The sequence below is a fragment of the Macrotis lagotis genome, chromosome 3, assembly GCF_037893015.1.
Source record: "Macrotis lagotis isolate mMagLag1 chromosome 3, bilby.v1.9.chrom.fasta, whole genome shotgun sequence".
In the NCBI taxonomy this organism is placed as follows: Eukaryota; Metazoa; Chordata; class Mammalia; order Peramelemorphia; family Peramelidae; genus Macrotis; species Macrotis lagotis.
Genome location: NC_133660.1, coordinates 214,159,653 through 214,184,478, shown reverse-complemented (window position 1 = coordinate 214,184,478; position 24,826 = coordinate 214,159,653). Strand labels below are relative to the sequence as shown.

Genomic DNA, 24,826 nt, shown 5'->3' with positions numbered 1-24,826 from the left:
TTACCTTGACCAGTGATAATTATAATTATTTAAAGCACTTGATGTTCAAGCTCACACAGGCTAGCAGACCAATGAGACAAAAGCTGAGTTTTAAACCTTGACCAGGGGAACTCAGTTAATCCCTTTCTAATTGAAACTGACAGTTCAGGGGCATTAAATATTGTAAAACTGGAGAACACAGGGAGAGCCAAATAGTTATCATCCTTCATTGTGGAAACAGTTCAGGCAGCACATGCATCATCATGAAGGGGAAACATGCCTTCTATTCCATTGTATTTCCCAAGCAAACCCCTAGATCTTCATTGTTTCCAGCAATTCATCACTGATTGCAAGACTATAGCATTTAGAGGGTGAAGAATGTGGTACTGACATCAGTACTTGGTGGGAAACATGATAAAATAACACTGAATATTTTATGGCAGAAAGAGAAAAGTATCTCTATTACAACCATGAAGAGATTATCCATCATTGTGTTGCTCTGTCATTCCCTTAGCCTTAAGGCTAGGTGTATTATGTTGTACTTGAAGTGTCTTGCTTGGACTCATCTAGCCAACATGTGTCAAAGGGAGGATTTGAACTCTATGTCTTTCTGATTCTGAGGCAGGATCTTTAGCCATTAGGCCCCAGGTTCCTCACCTGTTGTAGATTGCAGAACCAGGACCTGTTTTCAATGGCAGAGAAAATTTCCTCATTGAGAACTTCCTAAGTCAAAGAAATCATAAGTCTGAACCCCCCCAAAAGTATAATAATGATAATAAGCAGTTCCATTTTATCTTCAACTGTGACCCCTTCCCCCCAAAAAGTACAATACAGATAGCACTATTGAATTCCATTTTATCCTCACTATTTTACTTTATGTTCACACAGGGATTTCCCATATATTAACTCATAATTTTATTACTGCCCTTTAAGGTAGGTTGAGCAGATTTTATTTTTCCTTTTTTATGGGTGCAGAAAGGAAAGTTTTGAGAGATGAAAAGCCTTCCCTGAGATTCACAGCCAAACTGGAATCATAGTAATTTGAAGCTCAGGCATAGGAGAAACATGGTAGATCCAGTTTTGGTATTTGACCACTGCCTATTTTGTGATCTAATACAAATTTCATTGTGACCTTGGTCTACTAGGCCCAAACTGATCTTTGTCTTATGGTCCTTTTAGTTGGAGGTTCTTCCTTTCAATATTCTTCATGAGACAAGTAAATGAGGTAAAGGAAGAGGCCAAGAAACTTGGGGGGGAGAGTACTTTATCAGTAGCAGCCATAACAAAAGCAATGTATGTTTTTATACAACTCAAAAGTTTGCAAAGTATATTTTTCACAACAGCTCTGTAGATTAGTGCTGTAAGTATCATTATCCATATTTTTCAAATGACCCCCTCCAGTTTTGACTGTTGGGCCAAGTCAAAGAAATAAACAGGATGGAATGTTCATCATTTGACAAGTGTTAAGCATTGATTATACCCAATCCTATCCTAGGTACTAAGCCTAATAAGAAACAAACAACAAATAAATAAAGATAGCATAATTGTTCTGACTATCCTAGCCTTTGAGAGGTCATGGTCACTTCAATGTCTCATGGATGAGACACCATTGATTCAATCAGCAAACATTTACTCAGTGCCTTTGTAAAGTATAAGATTCTGCTAGGACCTGAAGCTCCAGAAATTAAAAAAAAACATACAAAAAAGTTAAGTTACATTTGCATTTTATCTTTATGATTATTGAGAAAACATGGATATTGAACTGTTGTTAGAGCCAGGGAGGCTTGGGTTCAAATTCCTTTTCTGACAGGCTGGATGATTCTAGGCAGGTCCCTTATCACTCAGGAATCTGGGCAAACCAAGACAATTAATCTTGTTTTTGTTTTTTGTTTTTTTAGATTTTGCAAGGCAATGGGGTTAAGTGGCTTGCCCAAGGCCACATGGCTAGGTAACTATTAAGTGTCTGAGGTCACATTTGAACCCAGGTACTCCTGACTCCAAGGCCAGTGCTCTATTCACTGCGCTACCTAGCTGCCCAGACAATTAATCTTAAAGAAGATGCCAACTCACATTAGTAGATATGCTTTCCTCATCTGAGAAATCCCTATATCAATGAAATAACAGGTATCTATTCTGATCACAAAACAGTTGCGCATTGTTGTCTCAGTTCATTTACCCAGCAGACCTATGAAGTAGGCAGGTATTACTGTCCCTATTTTATAGAGAAAGAAATCAAAGCTCAGAGAAGGCGTTTACCACAGCATTTAAGTCAAAGCTTGAACCCAAGCCTTTTTTGATGTGAATTCCAGTGCCTTGTACTATTAACTTGAAACAGTGATTTACTGAATGCAATCATTTCAGTTGATGTTGCTTAGGAAAATAATTCTCTTGTACAGCATGTCTCTAGTATAATCTGACAATCATGGCTGAGTTTGTCACAGTCTTCACCCCTTTCCAAGGAAAGATTTCAACTTAGACTTAATGACTTCTGCCAGGGCTTTAGTGACTCTCATATTCCTCTGTCCTAACTTATCTGGGGATTTAATTGTTCTTAGGGAACATGGTGCTTTGTGTTTCACTTATCTCTCATTGCATAAATCTTTTGTATTCATGGAAAAATTATCTGCATTTTAGCAAAAATTAACATTTCCTTTTGATCTGAACTTCTTATAATCACTGAGATCTGCAATTTCATCATTGTGTTTCCTCCCTGATGTCAATCATACCCTCTCCATAGTCTGGTATATGATCATATTAAGGTGTTATGAATGAGAAAATTCATTATTTGGTGACCAGCCTTCTGGCTCTTCAAGGTAATCTTGGAGTAGGGGAGGAAGGTCCTTCAATCAAACACACATTATCCAACAAGATCCATACTCAAAGGTTTTTCAGCAATGTAGGACCTGACTTCCACAGGTCTGTCCTTTGTGTAACTAGGATCACCCCTATTCTGTAGTGTAGCAGCAGAGGTGGTTGAAGTAACCAAACTCTCTGATTTCCATCAGAATCAGCCTTGTCTATTACTGCTTAAGTTATGGGGAGGGGGTCCTGCCATTGATTTCTGTAAGTGTGGACAGGTGATGGCACTGACACAGTTTCATATGTAAGAATAAGGGAGATTTACTTAAAGCAACTATAAAATTATGAGATTGGTTCTCTTTTTCCCTTAAGCCTACCAGTAATTTTGCTTGCACTTAAATGATAGCCTCATCAAGGTAAGACATAATTTGTACCCTTGTGATGGTGCCACTACCCATAATCACAGAATGTCTGGATTCTTCTTTGGCATGACCTACAGAGCTGGGTCACTTATTACTGAAGAAAATCAATCTCACTGCTTTGTATTCATCTTATTTTGGCCAGCAATTGCTATTCTTCAGTTGAATTACCCATTTTGTTCACTAGATTTGGCTTTATATGATTTTTAAAATTAAAGAATTTTTATTTATGTCTAATTTTTTATAATTATACTTGCACAATCATATAAACATATTTTCATAATAGTCTGAAAGAAGTATCAGAACACAGGGAAAAAATCATGAGAAAGGAAAGAAACATGAAAAATGAAAATACTTTTGATTTGCATTCAGACACCATAGTTCTTTCTCTGGATGTGCATCACATTTCACAGATTGATGTCTTTAAAAAAATGTATCATGTATCAAAAAAATGTATCATTTCCAAATATACTACATCCTCCAGGGAATTTTCCCTTAAAAAATTAGCAAAGTCAAATATATATACAGTATTTTCCATTCATGATCTCTAGACCTCTCCATTAAAAGGAATGGGGGAAGACTTCCTTATTTCTTGTCAGGGGTCCAGATTGGTCAGTATAATTATATAGAATTCAAAGTTTTTGTTGTTCTTTTTGTTATTGTGCATATTAAATTCTATATATATTTTATTCTTTACCAGTTCATAAAAAATTTTCCCTTTTCTCTAGTCATTTTTTAGAGGACAATAATATTCCATTATACTTAGTATCAGACGGACAGTTCAGGTCTTCTCTAGGCATTGTAAGCACAATTAAAGGCTTCTGTGAATATATTGGTAATACTTAGAGCCTTTCTTTCTCTACTTAATTTCATGTATGTATGTATATATATATGTATACACACGCATATTATATGCACACACATAAACATATCTAGAACTGAGCTAACAAGGTCAAAGGATATAGACATTTTGGTCACTTTTTTGCATAATTCCAAATTGTTTTCAAAAAAGATTGGAAGGATCACTTCACAGATCCATCATCAATTTATTAAGTCTGGCTATCTTCCCTCAGCTTAACATTGACTTTTTCAGACATTTGCTTTCATTTCCAATTTGTTGAATATAAGCTGAAGTTTTAGAGTTGCTTCAATTTGCATTTTTCTTCTTCTTCTTATTGATTTCGAACAATCTTTGGATTTGGAACAGCCTTTCATATGGTTATTTATAGTTTACAGTTTTTCTTTTGAGAATTATTTATATCCTCTTACTTCTAATCTGAATGACTTTTGGCTGCTTCCCAGAAATCAAATCTGGCCTCAAATAATGTATATTTGCCATCACTGAGGAGATTAAAAAAAATGTGCCAAAAGTTCTGCAGTCCATTTCCCAAAAGGAGACTTGACTTGTCATAAACAATAAGATTATGTAAATAACAGCTTCCATGTTCCTACAATATTAAGATTATAAATCACTTTACTTAAAACAGCTCTGTGACATAGGTAGCAAATCTCATAAGTAACAAAGACTTTGTAAAATTTACTATTTACAACAAAACAAAGGTGTCTTTTCTTCTTACCTCATGTATGATTAAAGAGAACAACTTTGAAATGGGGGGTACTCCTTTGGATGAAAAAGTACTAATCTATTTTTTTGTTGAAAGTTTTATATCTTTTAAATTAAAAATTTCAGAACCAGAAGAGACTTTCCCAGATAGAATGCTACAACTGGAAGGTTCCTGAGAACATAGCTCATAGAATGTCAGAGTTAGGAGGGGCCATAGACTGGAGAATGCCAGAGTTAGAAGGGCCCTCAGAGATTATTTTACTTCTAACATTCCATCATGCTCACACAGGCACTTTTATGTGTATGCACACAAAGAAAAGAATCCCAAATAGTACCCAGCACAAAAGCCATTTATTTATATTTGGCTTCTCAGTGATTTCTTCACAATCATGCTTAAACAAGGGTACTTGATGTTTCTGGAAGTTCACAGCACTTTGAACAATTGATGAAGCTACCTGGTAGAGATAGTCTTCATGTACTACTCCCCAGACCTTTGACTTTCTTTCTAATTCTTCACCCCAAATTTATGATGAGAATGAATGCCTACTATAGAACAGATTTTATTAAAATGTTTTTTCCCGCTTTATTTTTTCCCCAATTATATGCAAAGGTAGTTTTCAGTTTTCATCCATTTGTAAATTTATGAGTTCTACATTTTTCTACCACACTCCCCTCCTCTCTCTTCATGGCAGTGAACAATTTAGTAAAAGTTGAACATATCCAATTGTGTTTAACATATTTCTGTATGAGTTATGCTGTAAAAGAGGACTTAGAACTAAGGGGAAAAACATGAAAAAGAAAGGAAAAACATAAAGGAAATTTTAGAAAGTGAACATAGTATGCTTTGCTCAGCATTCAAACTCCATAGTGTTTTTGTTTTTATCTTGGATGTGGATGTCATTTTCTATAACAGAACTCTTGGGATTATATTTTTTTCTGGAACTCCTTTATTTTCTCCATAATTCAGGGAATATTGTTAATTTGATCTCTAGTTCTTTTGCCTTTTTTGAAAAAAAAATGGAGTATGACCAAGGCAAGTCATTTGACACTGATTGCCTCACAAAAAAGGAGGCAATCCTTTTGGATTGATTTACCATTTCCTCCTCCAGTGAATGACCTTTTGCAAAAATTCTCCATTTTGCCTTCTTGGGTAACCCAGTATAGCTCCTAGTTTCATTGAGTTGTGCAAGCCTTTCCCACCCAACAAAGTAATAATGAAATGAGTCCTTTATCAGAAACACTAGCTGTGAAAATTGTTTCCCCTCTTTCTGCATTTATTCTAATTTTGGTTGCTTTGGTTTTATTTGTACAAACTTTTTAATTTAATGCAGTTGAAATCATCCATTTTTCAGTTTATAATGTTCTCTATCTGTAGTTTGGTCATAAGCTTTTCCCCTCTCCATAGATCCAACAGACAATTTCTTTTTCTATTTGACCTATGGTATCATCTTTTAATGTCTAAATTCTGTCCTCAATTTGACCTTATTTTGATATAGGGTGTGAGATGTAGTTTTGGGCCTAGTTTTTGTCATACTAGTTACTAGTTTTCCCAGCAGTTGTCAAATAGTGAGTTCCCAACAAGAAACTAGAGTTTGTGAATTTATCTAACAGTACATTACCAAAGTCATTTGCTACTATTTCTTTTGTACCTAATCTATTCCACTGATGTGTCTTTCTGTTTCTTTGCCTGTACCAGACAGTTTTAATAACTGCTGCTTTATAATATAGTTTTAGATCTGGTAAGTTAGACCACCTTCTTTTATATTTTTTTCATTAATTCTCTTGATATTCTTTAATCTTTTGTTTCTCCCGATAAATTTTGTTATTTTTTTTTTTTAGCTCTGTAAAATAGTTTTGGGAGTTTGGTTGGTATGGCACTGAATAATCAATTAGGCTAAATTGTCATTTTTAGCATCTTAGCTTGACCTACCTATGAGCAATTGGCATTTTTCCAATTGTTTAGATCTGACTTTGTTTGAAAAGTATTTTGTTAGTGTTTTGAAAAGTGTTCTTATCTTTTCTGAGTTTTTCTTGGGAGTTAGATTCCCAAGTATATTATATTGTCTACAGTTACTTTAAATGAAATTTCTTTTTCTACCTCTTGCTGTTGGATTTTCAAATATATTTCTAAGGATGATGATGTATCTTTTAAATGCTTAAAAGTTTAAAGATCAGAGTTCTGGGAAATATTGCTTTGTGACTATTCCTATTTTCTTTATCTTTTTTTTTCCCCTTCAGCAGAGTTATTCTCTTTCACTGTGTCTTCAGGTCTGTATTTTTACATAGTTGAGAACTAAATGATTACCCATAGAAGCTAGAGATATGAACAATTTAACAGTCTGAATCCCAGTTGGGGTTAAGTCACTTTGACCTGGGAATAATTGGATCATAGAGATATAAATTTTGAAATGAAAGGGAACTACTTTTAATCAACAAATGATAGCTGCCAGAACCCATGTTCTCTGATCTCACTCTTCAAAGCTTTTTTTGAGCATTTTACTTCATTTACCATCCCCTTCTTGATTTTATCTCTTCTCTGTACTTCAGTGACACTGATTTTTCTTGGTTCTCTATCTGCTTGACTACTTCTTAAAGGGACAGTCCAGTATGTTGACCACAGCACTAAATTTATGGTTAGCTAAGAACTGATTTCAAATCCTGCCTGCAGATTCTTGTTAATTGTGTGAACCTGGACATTTCAGCTAACATATTAATCTCAATCCTCCTCATCTATAAAATAAGTGATTTAGATTTGATCCTTTTTAAGGTCTCTTTGAGCCTGAATTTATGATCCTATGATTCTAGACTTCTCTTCTGATTTCTATTTCTCCTCTAATCTCTCTCTCTTTCTCTCTCTCTCTCTCTCTCTCTCTCTCTCTCTCTCTCTCTCTCTCTATATATATATATATATATATACACACACACACACACACACACACACACACACACACACACACGGCTGGTCCCCAAAGTTCTGAACCTAGCCCTCTTTTCTTCTTTCTTTATATTCATTCTCTTGTCCTCTCCTATGACTTGAATGATTACTACTAAGTAAATGACTCTCAGATATCTCTCCAGCATTGATGTTTCACCTGAGCTCTAGTGCTGTATCTCCATCCATCTGGATTGTCCATTGGTCATCACACTCCACATGCCCAGAATAAAATCCATTATCTCTCATTCTCCCCAAAACATAATTCTCACTTCAAATTCCTGATTCCTGTTGATGGCACCACCACTACTCTCTTAGTGGCCCTGAGTGTTGTTCATCTGAGGTATCTTCAACCTTTCTTTCTCTCTTGTGCCTCATGCTTAGTCATTACCAAACCTGGTCTATGCCACATCTCTTGCAACTGTCTCCTTTTTTTTCAATTCATATTTTCCCTTCCTTAATTCAGTCCTTAATCATTTCTTATATGGACTATTGAAATGAACCTTTCACTGATCTTCTCTCTAAAATCTTTCCTTCTTTCGAGAAGAAAGAGGCTAAATGAATATGGTGCTGAACCTGGAATCAGAAAGATAGAAATTTAAATCCTATCTCACACCTACTAGCCATATAACCCAGTGCAAGTTTCATTATTTTTGTCTGCCTCAATTTCCTTAACTGCAAAATGGGAATAATGTTAGTATGTACCTCCCAATATTGTCATGAGGATAAAATGAAATAATATTTGCAAAATACTTTTCAGACCTTAAAGTTCAATATAAATACTAATTATTATCAATAAACCCATAACACAAGGACCAGATTAAACTTCCTCACTTCCAGATCTGATCATTTCCTTGGCTCCTTGATGTCCATAGGATAATGAACAACTTTTTAGCTTGGTATTGATAATCTATTGCAACTTCATGTGTCTAATCTTTACATAAATATAGATAGATAAATAGATGATAGATAGATAGATCTATATATGTAAATTTATACTAATTCCCTTCTTGGCACTGTGCACAAAACCCAGGGATGATTAGTAATGTGGGAGATAATAGGGAATTATAAGACATGTACTAAAATTTTTGGAAATCACAATTATACACAGAAAAAGATGAGGCAGTGTTCTTACTTCTCTTTATCTTTTCCTATGCATGTGTGGTATAGTTCTCAAGTCATTATAGAGGGATAGGTCACTTTAAATTGGAGCAGTCAATGAAGGCTTACTAGAATAGTTAGTATGTGACCTGAAGTAATTTTTACCCCTTAAATTCACCATAGTACTGTGTGAACTTTTAAATTTATATTATTTTTTCCATGCTTTTCTTCTTTGCCTAAGTAAATTTAAAGCTCCAGGAGAGCAGGAGAAATCATTTCAGTATCATATTGTGCATATTCATCACAAGGCCTATTGTTGTTGTTCATTTATGTTAAGACCCTGTGAACCATGTTGTCAGTGGGGTCTTCTTGGAAAAGGTAAGGAAGTGATTTGCCATTCCCTTCTTCAGTAGATGGAGGCAAACAGAGGTTACGTGACTTGCCCAGGGTCACACAGCTAGTGCATGCCGGTGGTCAAATTTGAACTCAGGTCTTCCTGACTCCAGGCCCAGAGCTTTATCTACTCAGCTACCTAGCTGCCTCCAGAACAGGACCTGGCTCATAGTAATTGAACTGGTTGTCTTGAAAGGTAGTGTTCTTGAAAAGCCTGATTGATCATCTGTCGGTGACTAAGTTATTCCCAAATCTCCCTCTAACTCTGATCCATTTCTAGAATTAGTGAATTGAGTGGAAGGCAGAAAAGTGAAATCATCAGTAAGGCTGACTGGGAAACAGCTAACAACCAGGCTCAAGGTAGTGTATATTATCTGTTCTGAAGAGCAGTGTATGTATTCTGAGCTGAGAGACCAAAGAGGCGCAGTGCAAAGCCCTTTGGAGACAAATGACTTGGGGTTGAATTTGTGTATGGAGCAGTCACATTTCTATAATGCTTCCTGTTTTATGAAGTTTTCTCCCCCAAAAGAACCTCTGCAGGAGGTATTCCAAAGAGTATTATCCTGATTATGTTGATGAAGAAACCTAGGCACAGTGACTGGACAGCTTGCTCAGCTCCTGTGTTTCCAACTCAAGTAGGAATTCCAGGCAAGCTCTTTCTCTGCAGTATACTTCTGAATTTCTGTGTTCTCATTTGTAAACCTTGACTAAACTATCCCTGTTCTGATAATTGGTCACACTAGGCTTTTGGGAGAATAATGGCTAGCATTTACCCAATTAAGAACTTGCAGAGCACTTTGCATGTGCTAAATGATTTGATCTTCAGAACAGTCCTGTGAAGCATTTGGAGAAAGTTGAGGCAGAGACTCTGGGCAAGTCATACAGCCTCACATAGAGACTGGATTTGAATTTGCCTTCCTAACCTCAAGTCCAGCAGTCTGTTCATTGTACATTGTACTATAACTTTCTCACCTTGCTCTAAGAAATCACCTTGTAATAGGTTTAGTACAATTTATAAGTATGAGTGATTATCACTTTTGTTCCAAAACAGGTCCTTTTCTCCCAACAATTTGGATTTTCAAGGCTTTCAGAGGATAATGAATACAAAGATGACACTGAAGAGCATAGGATTTTAGGATGAAGGAATCTAAGTTATAATCTACTCCAATATATCATTTTACAGAAGGGAAAACCGAGGTACTAGGAAAGAAGTGAATTGTCCTCAGCAAGCTATTAGAGACATCTGATTGGTAACTAAGCTGGGATTCAAACCTGGGTCTTCTGACTCCAAATCTTTACCTACTCTACAATACTACCAGAATTGAGTCTGAAAAGATAAAAACAAAGGGAGATTACAGGAAAGGGAATTATTTACTGCCCCTTTCTCCCCAGTCTCCTAGAAAGTTGTTTAGAATAATGATTTTGCAGAGAACAAAACCTGAAAAAGTAAGGGTGTAGATGGCTTAAAATTAATTGCATTTTGTCTTTGTAAACAGGATGGCTGTAAAAACCTATCAGCACTGTAACACCTTTTCTATAAAAAAAAATTCAATTGCATTTGTAACACAGAGAATCTATTCTCCAAGGCAACTAAACTAGACTCAAACAAAGGTTCTTTCTGTTGCCGCATCTTTTTTTTTTTATTTTTCCCTGATGGTTTTAAGGGGCATATTAGAGTTTAACATATTTTTTTTAAAAAATGTATTAAATAGTTGATTTTTCAGTGGCAGAGGGGAATGTGAATAAAAATCACAGACATTGTAACCTGACTTGCCATATCTCTTCCTTTCTATTACTAGAGGAGAACCCAAACCAGAGAATCAGGAGACACAGATTCCGGTCATGGCTGTCAGTGATTAACTGTATAATCTCAAGAAAATAATTTTATCTCTTTGGGTTTCAGTTTCTTCATATGCAGAATGAATTAGGAGCTCTTTTAGGTCTCTTCTAGATTCCTTTCAGTTCAGATATTCTGTGTTCCATGATCCTTTCCAAATTTGAGCATTATGTTTTAAGGCTTAGGTCAAACCATGCTTTTCTTGATCTCATGAGTTGTTAGTTCTTTTCTTCCTTCTACAAAATTTGTATTTTTTTTGTAGATGTTTTGTATTCCTTATTAGTGTGCATGTTTGTTCTACTTCTCCCCAATCAACTGTTTGTAAATTCCTTGAGGGTAAAAAGTTTCAATTTAGTCTTTGTTATGTTCATTATCTAATTCATTGCCCATCACATAGTGGGTCCTCATGTTAAATTGGTTGGATTGAAGTGACAACTGCAAATCCCATGTAGCTCTAACATTACATTTCCTAAGGACTCTTTTAACTTCTTTAAAGGGGAAAGAGTATGGGTAGGGTGTAACTCAGGAACTTGTCCATGTTCAGAAGTGGAAATTGTGTAATTGATGCATCTCACTGGATTGTAGCATTGACCATCTGGAAATACTCGGAATGGAACCTGGCGAGAATGGCAATTACATCCATACGTCCTTCATGAATATTTTATAACTTGGAATAATTTTCCCTTCCAAATATTAGGTATATATTTTAATAGAGTAACTAGAATGTGGATGGGGAACTGCCCAAATGCATTAGTCACATTACTTGTTCCCTAAGGCAATTTGGCAGTACATTCAAAGGATCAATTTATTCTCTGTGACCCAGATGAAGACCTGGACAAAACATCGGCTTAATTTGTTTAATTCTTTTCTCCTTCATAAAGTACACTTTGCTCCTTGTGGCCTTTTAAAACCTTGTAGCTTGGGCAGCTTATTCAGTTCAGACCTGAAATTTCTAAGAGGTATGGAAATTGGTTTTTGGAAATCAGTTGTTGAATTCTTTGTCTTACCAAAGGCCAAAGTTCAGTTGACTGTCTACTGACTGTATGTTTTGCTCATCACAAAATCTGAAGTTATAATCAACAGTGGATTAGATTTATCATTACCTTCATGTAGTTATTTAGTCTCCCTCCCTCCCCTAGAAGTGCATCAACTACTCAAAGGATGAAAACGAGCATTTATGAAGTGCTTACCATTTTACAGGTACCATGCTCTTGGACCTGATCTCACATTGACTTTCGCTGTTCCCAGACTGGTCCAAATCTCTTCTTAGGCAGCTGTTTAAATTTTAAAGTCCTCTTTGATCTGGCCACAGCCAACCTTAGCCTCATTGTATGTTCCTATTCCTAGTGGACTCTGTGGCCCAGGCTCTATGTCCCCATCTCTCCTTGAGCTCTGGCTGCCTCCTCTGCCAGAATACTCTTCCCCCATCACTTCCCTTTCTCTTCATTACCCCACAGAATTTCTTTTGCCCTTCAAGACATGATTCCAACACCACCTTTTTGGGGAAACCTTTTTGGATTCCCTCTACTGCTCCTTGGTATTCCTAGAAAATAAACAATTGCTGCCAAACCTAAGAGGCTTAAGGCATCCTGTAAATTTTGGGGCCGTAATGAATTTCCTTCCAGAGTTTCTCAAACACATTCCCTCTTTTAATTATTTCCCATTTATCATGTAATATATATATATATATATATATATATACACATATATATATGTATATATATATATATATATATATAGCCTGCTTTGTCTATATTAAATTGCTCGTTTTCTCCATCATTCATCATTTGATTGTGAGCTCCTTGAGGACAGGGATTGTCTTTTGCATCCTGCATCCCCAGCACATCTAGCCTGTACTAAGTATATCATAAATATTGATTGACTTGAACAGAATAAATGAGGTACTGAATTTGGAGTAAAGGGGATTGGGGCTGAATTTTGCTTCTGCTACTTTCCTCTGAGTGACTTTGAGCAAGTGATTATCTTCTCTCAGCCCCTCAGTTTCCTCATATGTAAAATAAGGATGATAACAATACCTCTCTCTTAGGCTCCTAGTAGAGAAATACTTCAGTACTAACATAGTACTGAATCCTAGCTATATTATTATTATTTCTCTTTCTGTGTAGGGCTTGGTAGCTCAGGACATGAAGGCTTCCTCTCTGATCCTCAGAAGTTTCTGCTCTCTCTGCACGTTAGTAGGAGACACATTGTACAGGAGGGAGGTGAGGCCTTAAAGGAGCAAGGGTGGTAGCAGGGTGTCTTTGACATGAGCCAGCCATGTGTGCCAGTGACAGGATGAATTAGAGTGAACAGAGAGATGGGAACTCCTTTGACAGCTCAGCATCCATCTGGGGGAGATGAATTGGGGTCCCTGAGCTGAAGCTGCCGCTTTCAGCCAAGGAGCAGCTTGGAGCACTGTGGGAGTTGTTGCCCAGGCAGAGGATGGAAGTCTCCCAGAGGACCAAGTGAAGAAGTGCCTCATCCTCAAATCTCCTCATCCTCACAGACCCTGGGTGGTGCTCCACAAGCAGTTAAGGTTAAAATGAGGGAAATGGGGTTTGATTCTGTTCTAAGACCAGGAATGGAATGAAATTTACTCCTTTAAAAGGGGGATAATAATGCCTTGTGATAGGATTGTTGTGAAAGTGCTCTAAGGGCTTGGAGTTGGGAAGATCTGACTGCACCCCTGCCACAGGCACTGAGTTAAGCAAGTCTCTTAATCTGTCTCAGTTCCTCAGTTTCCTCTTCTGTAAAATGGTAGTAATACTTAGAGTACGAATGGTGATGGTCCTCCCGCTAGTCTCAAAGAGTTGTTGTCAAAGTGGTCCGTAGTTTTTACAGTGAGTTTACTGGCTGCTGTGCTTCCAAATCATTAAGCACTATAGCAATGTTAGCTATTAATATTATTAATACCAACATCAGCAATAATACTTCTCCCTTGAACAGCAGACTTAATCAGTTTCAGGGATCAGCATTAATTTTCTCATGACTAGATCATTAGAGGGAGATGTATATGCTAGGGTATGAGCTGGGGCATCTATGGAAATTGGAGCAATGATTGATCAGATGGCAGACAAGCCAGCAAAAAGTCAGGGTGACTTCTCTCAACCATCTTCTTCAGGCCACCAGGTGAAAGATGTGGTCCCAGAGTCAGGGAAGGCAACTTGCTTTAGCAGGAAGACTCAGAAAGGAGAGAGAAGCTTCTGGGTTTCAGGTGTGCCCCTTCTCCTCCAGGAGGGAGGACATAGCCTCCTTTCTTTGGTGGAGATCATTCCTGAAAGAACTTGCTTTTCAGGATTTTTGTTAGGAACCAACAAGATAATTTACATAAAGGGTTTTACCTGCCCTCAAATGCTACATGAGGGTCAGCTGCTTGCTATGAGGATTTTGAGCTGACAGCTATTTCAGCTCTTTTGAATGAGAAGCCTTTCCCCAGTGTTAGTACCTTCTTTCTTTTTTTTTTAAATTAAATCTCTGGTTGGTCCTATAACTAGAGGGTTTATACACAGTTATTTACATGTTGTGTCTCTCATTAGACTGTGAACTCCATGAGGGCAGGAATTGTCTTTTGCCTTTCTTTGTATCCCCAGAGCTTCGCACCTTCTTGGTGTATGACAGGAACTTAATAAATGCTAATTGACTGAGTGACCCAGTCTTTGGGAATTCTAGGAAGTTACCTCAGCTGCCCTCAGGGATTTCATTCCTATTTCAGTGTTCACATCTACTTCTCCTTCCCTAATCTCTCTACTGACCTCCTGCTGCCTTTCAAACATCTCATAGTGGATGTCCAGTAGACATTTTAAACTCAACAGGTCCAAAACCAAACTCATTATCCTTCCCCCTAAATGTTTCATCTGATCCTATCATCCTATCCATGTTCCCAGTGTCTCAGTCTTACAGCCTAGGAGTCTCCATGACACCTCAGTATCTCGCTCTCCATATCCAATGTGTTGTAAAGGCCTGTTGATTTTGCCTTTGAAACAGCGTTTGAATATGCCTGCTTTTTACTTTTGACACTGCCACAATTCTAGTCCAGATCCCTCCTTATTGCAGTAGCCTATTGCTGAGTCTACCTGCCTCAAGTCTTTTTCTACTCCACTCCATCCTCTCTATTCAGTCAATAAAGTGATTTTTCTAAAATTTGACCATGTCACCCCCCTACTCTAATATATTTCAGGGTCTCCCCATCACCTCCAGGCTCAAATACAAAACCCTCTATTGGGTATTTAAAACCTTTCATAGTCTAGGCCTCTCATACCTTCACAGTCTTCTTACACCTTAGTGACACTTGTCTTCTGGCTACTCTACATATAAGACACTCCATCTCTTGTCTCTGGGCATTCTTTGTCTTCCTTGTCTGAAATGCTCTCCCTCCTCATCTCTAGCTACTGACTTCCCAGCTAAAATCTCATCTTCTACAGGAAGTTTGTCCCAGTCTCCCTTAATTCTAATACCTTTCTTGAATTATTTCCTGTTTGTCCTGTATATAGTTTGCTTGAACACAGTTGTGATTTTCCCCATTAGATTGGGAATTCCCTAAGGGCAGGGACTGTCTTTTATCTCTTTATATCCCTTTCACTTACCACTTATCTGATAGGTAGGTAAGCTTAATAATTGCTTATAGATTCACTTTTTGAGTGTCTAGGAACTTTCAAAAATAGCCCCTGGATGTTCTTGGTCAATGCCCTTTCTTCAGAAGTTATTCTGAGTAGGGTTTTTTTTAAAGCAGTGGTTGAAAAATAAATCAAGGTTTCAACCAACTGCCCAGTCGAGATACCTTCTTTCTGAAGACTTATGTCATTTCTGCACCTCTACAGAAAAACTCCTGTCAGTTGGAACCCACAGAATCTTGGACCTGAAAGAGGTCTTGGAGATGATCTACTCTATCCTCTTTGTTTTCTAGATTAGGAAACTGTCCCTCAAAGAAAGGAAGTAACTTATTGCAAAACTGAAATTCAAATTCATTTCTTTTGACATCAAATTCAGTTCTCTCTTTTCACTACAGTAGGCCACCTAAATGCCATTTCCTCTTGCTGAACCATTTTTAGGAGAAAGGAGAACCCGCAAATCCCAAAACTCCATGTAAGGAAATCATCTTTTATTGAGGATTATATTTTTTCCACAGAGATTTCTTTTTTTTTATTGTTTTTTTGAATTTTACAATCCCCCCATCTCACTTCCTTCCCCCCACACTCCACAGAAGTCAGTCTGATAGTCTTTACACTGTTTCCATGTGCTACATTGGGAAAAATTGAATGTATTGAGAGAGAAATCATATCCTTAAGGAAAAAATGAAATATAAGAGAGCAAAATTACATAATAAGATACCTTTTTTAAATAAAAAATAAAGGTAATAGTCATTGGCCTTTGTTCAAACTCCGCAATTCCCTCTTTGGATACAGATGGTATTCTCCATCACAGATACCCCAAAATTGTCACTGATTGTTGCACTGATAAAATGAGCAAGTCCATCAAGATTGATCATTAGTCCCATGTTGCTGTTGGTGTACAACTTACTTCTGGTTCTGTTCATCTTGCTTAGCAACAGTTCACGGAAATCCTTCTAGGCTTCTCTGAATTCGTATTCTTCCTGGTTTCTAATAGAACAATAGTGTTCCATGACACACATGTACCACAATTTATTCAGCCATTCCCCAAGGACATTCACTCAATTTCCAATTCTTTGCTACCACAAACAGGGCTGCTATGAATATTTTTGTGCAAGTTATGTTTTTACCCTTTTTCATGATCTCTTCAGAGTATAGATCCAGTAGTGGTATTAATGGATTAAAGGGTATGCACATTTTTGTTGCCCTTTGGGCATAATTCCAGATTCCTCTCCAGAAAGTTTGGATGATTTCAAAGCTCTACCTACAATGTATTAGTGTCCCAGATTTCCCACATTCCTTCCAACATTGATCATTGTCCTTTCTGGTCATATTGGCCAGTCTGAGAGGTTCCACAGTTTCTTGATTAAAGTTGTTAGCATGTTTATCATGTTTTTATGTTAGCATGTTTTTACAAGCAGTTGAAATTGTGTGAGAATGACAATGAGAAAAGGGGGCATGTGAGAAATTTCAAAGACAGAAGCTATATTTGTGTTTCAGTGGAATAGAGAATTCCCACATGGGGTAAGTCCCTCTACCAATGCAGATTAATACCTTTTCTGTAGTTGAGTATGGGAGTTTTCCAGAGTATTGGGGGGTGAGTGACATTCCCAGGGTTATAGCCAGTTTGTATCAGAGGCTGGACTTGATCCCAGATCATTTTGGCCCAAGGCAGACTTTGTATCCCCTTCCTTGGTAATTGTCTGGTAATATTTTCCCCTCAAGGAAAAAAAAAAACAAACTACAAATGAATTATAAGGTAGGAAATTGCATGCCTAAGTACTTCTGAAGGAAAAGTATGAGAAATGTCAGCAGGCATCTGAAAGGTTGTCATGTGGAAGAGGGATCAGACTTGGCCTGCTTGGCTGGAGAGGACACCACCAGACAGGCACAATCAGTTTAAATTGTAGAAATTCAGGTTTCTGCTTGAGAGCAAGAAAAGCTCCCTAACAATTACAGCTGTCTGAACGTGAAATGGGATGCTCCATGAGACAGGGAAATTAGTTCCACATCACTGGAATGCACTTGTAAAGAAGGGCTTCTTTTTTAGCCAGAAGTAGAGGGACATGGCCTGTGAGGGTCCTTCAGGTCCAGGGTGTGAGATGAGAAACTTCAACCTCTTAGAGGTTAAGAAAACAGGCCAAAGCCCTTTATTTTCTTCCCAAGTTTCCAAAACTCCCCTTTTCCTTAGTCTATTCCAAATCCCTACATTTCTGGGGCTAACATTCATGAGTTCTGTTTATTTCCAGTCCCAAAGAGTTTCATAGCAAACTAGTTTGGTAGATGCTTCTTTAATTGGAACCATGAGATCCAGGCCTGAAATATGGAGTATAGGTACCATTGCTGTTGTTTTGGGAGTCAGAGGCCCTGAAGCCTGCCTCTGCTCCTTACATCATCTTACTGGTAATATCTCTAAACCCATAAGTCTATGCTAATTAGTCATATTTTAGATGGGAGCAGCTTCTCCACCCCCTCTCTGTTGCTAGTGTAGACTTAGCCTTTTTGGTGGGACAGGGAGAGAAGCTGTCAGGTGGAATGTGGGAGATAAGGGAGAACAAGGATTGTTGAAAGACTTTTCCTTCTTTTTACCTTCTTTCCAGTTTTGTTAGAGGAGCCTTACACTGTAAAAATGTTTCTTGAGAATATGTTCATCCTTTTTTTTTCTGGTGTGGTTACTCTGGAAACCTTTGAAAGGTGCTTCATAGAATAATCCCTGGAGCCTCCTCACCTCCTTTCCTGAAATGTTTTTAGTTTAAAGGAAAATGAAATTAGCAATTCTAAGTAAAGTGGTCAAATATCAGCTGGACAAATATTTATAGAGCACTTACAGTGTCAAGCACCAGGGGAATAGCAAAGAAGCAAAAGATAGGGTTCTTGCCTCCAAAGATCTTTTCACCTGGTAGCGGCATAAACCTAAACCATGTGTGCAAATATATACACAAGACACTCCATTAATAATTACTGTCTGTTTTGCAGTGATGCAATCCTTCTGTCCTTACTGGTGGGATTCTTGTACATAAAAGGAGTTTATCAAATAATTGTAGATGTTGTGGGTATGGCGTGAGTTGTAGGGGGAAAGTTTTAGGGAAGGGTGAGAGGAGATGAGTTATAGTTGGACTAAACAAAATTCATCAAGAGAAGGGAGCAAGACCAGCCAGGAAAACTACAAGTCAAAGAGAATAAACCAGAATTTTTAGCCAGTAGATCAAATTTTCTGGCAGCAAATGAGATTGAGATAAAAATAGGAGAGAAAAGAAAGGGGATAAAGAGAGAAAGATATGGGGACTGGCTTAACCCTTAAAAATGCATCAAGAATGAATATTAACTCAGAGGAGAGTTATTTTATTGCTTTGAAAGATTGGGGATTTCCTCAGTACAAGGATTCCTCACAATTCAGAATTGTGTCTCTACTCTATACCGACTGCTTCTGTAAAAATTTTATCCATATTTCCCCACAAATCCTCTATAGGGAATTTATCTGATTTGCTGGTGGGGGTGGGGTGCCAGGGTAACGAGTGTAATACATGGTTGTCCATCTATTTGTCTTAGTAGTACTTGTCCTTCGCAATGAGGAAGACATGAAATCATATGTGTTATGGCATAACTTGCACATTATGTTTATTATAGTGAGGGGAATGTTGTGCAAAGACAGCCTTCTCACTGCCTTTTCTAGAACTTTCTCACCCCATGGCCTAATATGATAGAAAACAGAACTTTTGGTGATGGTTTGGATGATATTGGGAGCCCTAGATCTTTTGAATATATTTTCCCTCCAACAGCAGAGCTCTCCAGCAATGGTGGGCTGTGATAATATAGTGCAACCAAGCCCGACTCTTGATGGTCTGTTCATTAGCACAGCCTTTTCCTCTCAGGCCTGCAGCAATAAGACTTTGGTTTCTTGGAAGTTGCCCAGTGGGTAATGGGAATAATGCCACTGGATCCCTAGTAGGCATCATTTATGTTCAGAACTGTGAGAGTATGTGATCATCTTTGACCCTCTGACTTTTTTGTTGTTGTTGTTTTGTTTTTAGGTTTTTGCAAGGCAAACGGGGTTAAATGGCTTGCCCAAGGCCACACAGCTAGGTAATTATTAAGTGTCTGAGACTGGATTTGAACCCAGGTACTCCTGACTGCAGGTCCAGTGCTTTATCCACTATGCCACCTAGCTGCTTCTGACCCTCTGACTTTCAATCGTGATTAATAAAAACATTCTTGGCAAATGCCTTTGGTCTGGTCCATCTTGTACTGGTCCAAGAATTTCACCTCTAGTGGCACAATATGACTGTCCCTGACTGTTTGTCTTAATCATGTCTGACCAGCTTCCTTTTCCTGATCCCACAAGGCATTTTAGTTGGTCTCATTAGCAGGAGGCATGTCATGACCTGCTTAGACTCACTGTTGCTTTTGGAGTAGCTTCTAGATTTGGTCTTCCATAACTGTGCTATTCTAGGTATCACAGCCTTGCAGTATCTCCAAGAAAAGACCAGTGTTAAAGAGATGGGCTTTCTAAGCTAGCCAGCCCCTTGGGAGCCTTGCAAGTGCATCACAGTTTCCCAAATGAGATCAAGTGCTGTCTCTTTCCTCTTCTCAATTTCAGGCTTAGAAAACAGAGGATTGTTTTTAATTTATAGTTTTAATTTATAAAGAATACTTGGTCCCTGGAGCAGCTGGGGTGGAGTGAATAGAGCACCAGTCCTAGAGTCTGGAGGACCTGAGTTCAAATGTGCCCTCAGACACTTAGTAATTATCGTGTGACCTTGGGCAAGTCACTTAACCCCCATTGCCTTGCACCTTCCCCAATATGTGGTTTCCTTGCTTATTATACCATTGAGAGTTAATTCTGATTTCTCTTACCAAAATCTATTGCACTTAAGAGACAGCTCCAGGCAATTCTGTAATTTAATCCTCAACAGTTCACTAACTGGGAACATTATTATAAATCTGGGAGCCTCAGTTTCCTTTCTGTGAAATGGGCATTATAATCCTTCTTATCCAATATGGTAGTTGTAAAGAAAAATTTTTATACACTATCTTGATTATATTTCTGTTGAAATGGGACTTATTATAACCCCTTGATTTTTATCTTTTCACGATGCACATAGCCTACTATAGTAGTCTTAAATAGACAAGCCATCTAAAAATATTTTTGGAATATTCTCCAGGGAAAGAAAGTAATTTATCTATTTTAGTGACCATAGGATTTTATTTATTGGGATTGTCTTTAAATGTAAAACCTTCCATTTACATAATTAAGGTTTACAAAGTACTTTCCTCATAACCACCCTGTGAAGTAGATCATACATGTATTATGATTCCCATTTTATAGAGCAAGAAGCTAAGGCTTAGAGTTATTAAATGATTTAAATGTCCAGGACCATGGTTTGGAACCAGGATCCAATCCCAGGTTTACTGATACCAAATATTTTATACCATTATACTTCATGTGAATAGTGACTTAAATTTGGCACCTCAGACTGCTTTTGCAAGGGAGAATACCTTTTTTGTTAGTTTTTGTTTTTTGTGGGGAAATGGTTAAATGATTTGCCCCAGGTCACATAGCTAGTAAGTATCAAATGTCCGAAGCCAGATTTAAACTCAGGTCCTCCTGACTCCAGGACCAATGCTCTATCCACTTTGCCACCTAGCTGTCCCCAAGGGAGACTCTTAAACCAGAACTAAAAGCATCGAAAGTAGAGAAGACCTCTAGACTGGACTTGGACTTGGACTTGGACTTGAGAAGTTCTGGGTTCAAATACCACTTCATTCACTAAATAATTGTGTGATCTTAAGTAAATCATTGCATCTCCTATAGACTTCAGTTTCCTCAACTGTAAAATAAATGGATTTTTAGGGTTGGATTAGAGCAATAGTATCAAATTCAATTAGAAATAAGGCCACTAAACTGTACATAAGGATCCTTGCAGTTCACATATTGACTTAGAAAACCATATCATATTTGCCCTATTGCATTTTTATTTATTTTAAAACTATCTCCTAATTATATATTACTCTGTTTTAAGAGTGTTTTGAGAACATGCAGCCCCTTTGATGAGGATTGTAGATGTCATGCTGAGGAATCTGAATTTTGTCTTACAGACATTGATCAGAGTAGTGACACATAAAGAGAGAAATGCATTAGAGAAAGCATTTTGGCAGCCATGGGAAAGAGAGATTGTTGAGAACACAACCTGGAAACAGGAGACCTGTTGAAGACTTTTTGTAATAGTCCAGGCTAATGAGTTTGTATTTCAGTAGGTAGAAGGGACCCCACTGAATATTTTTTGGGCAGTGAGCTTCCCTTGAGCAGACCCTATGCATTAGAAAGATGATTTTATCAGTGATATAAGAGATAAGTTAAGAGGCTGGAAGCCGGTTGAATGTTGTATGTCCTTCTCTCTTCACATTTGGAAATTAAGATTCCACATAACGGATGCATCCACAAACACAACTACATCCCTGCAAAAAAGAAGTTTCATTCAGATCTTGATTGATGCTCTAAGAATTAGTTGTTCTTGTCAATTTTCTCTTTATCTTTTTTTATTGAATTTCTGAGTAAATTGTCTAATAAGTTCTTGCCCTAAATGAGTAGAATAAAGGTTGTCTGCCCTGAAGTGTGCTTAATTTATTCACTAGTCTGTGTAGTGGCAGTTGGAAGTATTTTTCTAAATTTTCCAGTGTGTAACATGTACTCTGCAGTTTCACACTTTGTTCTATTATCTTCAACCCAAGTCTTTCCCATACATTAAAGGGCAAACAAAAAAAAGTCCATTAAGTATTTATTTCAAGTAGATTCCCATAAATAGTACTAAGTCAATGTACAAAGCACATTTTTTTCATTCTTAAAAAAACTGGACTCGGGAAGAGGAAAAAATTTGGTCTTTGTATTTGGTTAAGTAGAAGACGGTGTGTGGGGGCATTGACATTGTATTATATGCAAATACTCCAATGCTTCACAGAAAATTTGGAAAGCTGGTAAGCTTCATTGGCTAAAAGAAGATACAAGGGCCAGCCAGGAAGAAACTTTTTTATTGTTGAGGTCAGAAGTTAGTGAATTCCTTGATACTGGAGTTATTCAAGGAGAGTCTGGATGACCACTTGTGAGAGATGTGGTAGAGGAGATTCCTGCTTGGGGTAATGCTTGAACAAGTTGGACCTGATCTTCAGGGGTGCCAGTAGGATGAGGGATCTGAACACTGTGAAATGAAATGATCTATTAAAAGAAACTTCCATGCTGTGTTTGGTGGTGGTTGATAGTAGAGGTGGGGTCATAGAAAGCTGTTTTTAATTAGCTGAAGGACTGCCTAGGGTCCTCCTTGACCCCAGAGGGGTCAGAGCTAGGAGCCAGAAGCTGGTGAAAAGGTTAGAGGGAGATTTTTGAATTGATTTGAGTCATGAGATTTCATTTGATGTTTCCTTCCTAATGTCAGACCTATATAGAAGAGGCAGTGACTGTCCTCTTAACAGGAATGATTTTTTAAAATAACATTTTATTTCCCCAATTATATGTAAAAACAGTTTTCAGTATTTTTTTAAAATTTTGAATTATTTCTTCCTCCCCTCTCCTTGACTCCCCTCTTCAAGATAGTAAGCAATCTGATATAGCTTATACTATAATCTGAAGTATACCATTTTCTTGACAGTTTAGCTTTGGATGATCTGCATGAATGAACAATATCATTCCTAAATGGTACCAATTCTACGTCTGGGGAGCCCCCTTTTTTTTTTTTGCATTCTCTTTTTAAAAAGATTATATTTGGGGCAGCTAGGTGGCACAGTGAATAGAGGACTGACCTTGGAGTCAGGAGTACCTGGGTTCAATTCCAACCTCAGACACTTAATAATTACCTAGCCATGTGGCCTTGGGCAAGCCACTTAAACCCATTGCCTTGAAAAATCTAAAAAAAAAAAAATTATGTTTATTTTATCTTTGTACAAATGATTTTTTATACATTATTAAAATATTCTTGTTTAAGAGTAAACATAATGCCCCTCCCCCCAAATATAAACCATCATGAGCAATAAAGTAAAGGAAAGAGGAAAAAATTAAAATAATAATAATAATAATAATAATAATAATAATAATAATAATAATAATGATAGGGGCAGCTAAGTGGCACATTGGACGGAGCACCGGCCCTGGAGTCAGGAGTACCCGAGTTCAAATCCGGCCCCAGACAACCAGAAATTACCCAGCTGTGCGACCCCGGGCAAGCCACCCCATCCCTACTGCCCTGCAAAAACCAAAACCCAAAATAAAATAAAATGATGACGATAATAATAATGATGATGATGATGATGATGATGATGATGATGATAATAGTAGGGGCGGCCAGGTGGTGCAGTGGACAGAGCACCGGCCCTGGAGTCAGGTGCACCTGGGCTCAAATCCAGCCTCAGACACTCAACAATCACCCAGTTGTGCCACCCAACCCCATCTGCCCCGCCACCCCCAATAGTAATAATAATAATAATAATAATAATAATAATAATAATAATAATAATAATAATAATATGTGTTTCAGTCCGTGTCCCAACACCACTAGCTCTGTCATGGGTGGATCACATTCCTTAGGATAAGTCCATGACAAAAGCTACTTCCATAATTTTCCACTGTTGCCATTGCTGATCACAACTCCCTCCATTCGTACTTCCCCACTACCATACACTATATTTTCTCTCTCCTTTCACTCTGTCCCTCTTCTTAAATGTGCTGTAGAGTGACTGAGGGCACAGCAGACTAATCACTGGCCCTGGGGCCAAGAGGCCCTGAGCCCACCTACCACCCCTAAGGCCCAGCAACCAACAGGCTCTGTGGTCCCAGATAGGCCATCCAATCCCAGCCCCTTGCAAGAAGTAAAAAAGAATGTGTTATATCTGACCACTCTCCCCCATGGTCCACCCTCTCCTCCATCACTCACATCCTCCCCCCATCCCCGGTCCCCCCTTCTCTCCTTCTTACTCTAGATGTCTGTACCCCATTGAGTATATATGCTGTTTCCTCTCCTAGCCACCTCTGATGAGAGCAAAGATTCCCTTATTCCCCGTGCCTTCCCCCCTTCCATATCATTGCAACAGCTCATTGTAATAAAAAACATCTTATTATATGAAATATCTTAGCCTACTCCCCCTCTCCTTTCTCTTATTCCCATTACATTTCCCTTTTAGCCATTGACTCCCATTTTTACAAAATGTTAT

General features: G+C 37.9%; 1 protein-coding gene and 1 long non-coding RNA gene across 6 annotated transcripts in view; one reads left to right on the top strand and one right to left on the bottom strand.

Annotated features, from left to right (window-relative positions):
- The window catches only part of PPP2R2C (protein phosphatase 2 regulatory subunit Bgamma), a 388,395-nt gene that overhangs the window by 152,306 nt on the left and 211,263 nt on the right, over positions 1 to 24,826 (top strand). The gene's annotated exons all lie outside the window — the stretch shown is intronic.
- LOC141518103 (uncharacterized) overlaps positions 22,408 to 24,826 on the bottom strand; it is a 42,571-nt gene continuing 40,152 nt past the window's right edge. Inside the window, exon 5 of the long non-coding RNA XR_012477086.1 lies at positions 22,408 to 22,824. This is a non-coding gene — a long non-coding RNA (uncharacterized LOC141518103). The remainder of the gene's footprint in view (positions 22,825 to 24,826) is intronic.